The sequence below is a fragment of the Rousettus aegyptiacus genome, unplaced genomic scaffold (genome assembly GCF_014176215.1).
Source record: "Rousettus aegyptiacus isolate mRouAeg1 unplaced genomic scaffold, mRouAeg1.p scaffold_m13_p_7, whole genome shotgun sequence".
NCBI classification, from domain to species: domain Eukaryota; kingdom Metazoa; phylum Chordata; class Mammalia; order Chiroptera; family Pteropodidae; genus Rousettus; species Rousettus aegyptiacus.
This window is the reverse complement of record NW_023416310.1, coordinates 106,524,121-106,526,344: the sequence shown is the minus strand read 5'-3', so window position 1 is coordinate 106,526,344 and position 2,224 is coordinate 106,524,121.

Below are 2,224 nucleotides of genomic sequence, written 5' to 3'. Positions count from 1 at the left end.
TCTTTATAATGCCGGAGCCGGGGCCACCGCGCAACAAGATTCATGCTCATTGGCTGTGCCTTCCCGTCACTCAGCCCTGCGCCTGTATCCCATTGGCTCTGTCCGCGCGCGCACGCTAGATCTGGGAGGGCTTTGTCCTCCCTTTAGAACCCGCGCGAGGCCTGTCTCTGCGGCAGGTCGCCGGGCAAACCGGCCGGTCACCTCGTCTGAGCAGCCGGTGGCCCGATCCGTAGGCCAAGAGACCGGAGTCGGAACCTCCGCCCTGTGAAACCTTAGTATCTCGTCGCGGCGTGCTCCATACCAGAACGTATAGCCTCAGCCATCCGTTTCCCAAAAAGAGTAAACTGGGCTCAAGGAAGTCTCGCAAACGAGGGTCGTCCAGCTGGACATGGCAGAACCTAGTTGCCACATTGGATGCGTAGGGTCCCCCAAGGCCCTCTGCATGCTCTAGGAGGGATTTCTACGCAGCCCGCCCTCCCCTTGACCTTGGTGCCCTCAAAGCCTTGCGCTCCCGCCCTTTCTGCTGCCTACCCCAGTAGCAAGAAACGAGCAGGAGGCGGAGTCCTCCGGGGAATCGCGCCAACTGTGCTGACCAGGTTGTGGTGAGAGAAAGGTGTGACCACGGTTTCACCCAATGTTAGGCTGCCTGACACCACTTGACGATTAGCATCGCATTTGTACTTTTGATTACTTAAATTTTTTTCATTTAACTTTTGCTGAAATTTAATATTTAATATACCACTAATGTGAAATCATGAGGTTTGGGCGGGAGGAGGGAAGTTCTCTTTTTCTAATATACAACACCCCTTGATATTACCTCCTTGACCACCAAACTTGATTGCTTTTAATCGTATGGTTGATGGGCCCCAAATGAGCCTGGGGATTACCAATAGCAGCAGAATACAAGTAGCTAACATTTCCCGCTGGATTCCTGCAGGCTGGCGCAATGTGGCAGGTTAAGCGCATATTTTCTCATCTGGTATCCTAAGGTGGTATCATCTTCAATTTTTAAACGAGAACACTGAAGTCCAGAGCCTTGGCTCAAGGCTTACTTCCTAGTCCAGCCAGCCAGCAGAGTTGCTGTAAGAATATAAAATGTGACAATTTTACATTTGGAAAAAATTATTGACTTTGGAAAATCTGAAGCTTTGGCCGCACAGCACTGCATTCCCCACAAGGTATCAACTAGAGTTGGAGCACCAACCCCCAGATGAGCAAATGCCCTCTGGTTCACTCCAAGGGCTACCTGACCACTTGACTTTCAGGCTAGATTCCATAACTGGAATTCACATATATCCATAAAACCATTGTCATGTACTGATCTGGCAGGAAAGCTTGCAGTGAAGTCCAGAACAAACTCCCCATCTCCACCCCAGCCCTTCTCGCCTACCTACAGAAATAAGAGCCAGGGATGTAGCTCAAGGGAGATGATGGGCACAGTTGCCCAAGTAATGAAGATAAATCAGGCAATTAAATTCAAAGTCAAATAGTCTAAGGGCAGCCACAGGACATAACTACTGGGGGCACCAATTCACTTAATATCCTGCCCTTGCCAACATGGATTCCTTTAGCACAACTTGGGAAGTACATTCAATGACATGTCAAGTCCCAGGCTAACATTTGAACCATACTTCATAGTGTGCAAAATGCTTTCACCAACACTGCTTTATTGGAGCTTCAAAATAATTTTGTGTGTTGTTATCCATAATTTAGACAAGAAAAAATGCTGAAATCGTACAACTAAAACTGTGGCTGCAAAGCCAGGACTTCCAATTCTACATTGCTTCTAGGGCTCCTGCCTACTGTTGGTAGAGGGGTCTCTGAGCTCCTGAGTTTCTTGGTCTAAATTAGATCTTGTATCGGATTCAATTATTCTGAGATACAAATGAAGCAATGGCTTAGAAATTGCAGACCAGTGGGGGTCAGTCACAGCCCAGAATGCTTTTATATTGCATCCAGGGGTGTTTCTGACAGAGGTTGGGCACTGGGATATTGGAAGCAGCCAGAAGTCCCTTTGACGCAAAGATCCCCGCTCTTGTTATTGGGTCCCATGTACAGATCCTGAGTTGAGGGCCTCTTTCATGACAATGAGGTTCTCAAATCAACAAGGAGCCCACTTAATCCCTTAAAGTCCCTTAAGAGGCCCATAGGCTAGAGAGTACAGTCCCCTGGCTTTGAGGATCCAGGCTATCTGGTAATATACATGTAAGAATGTAACAATCAC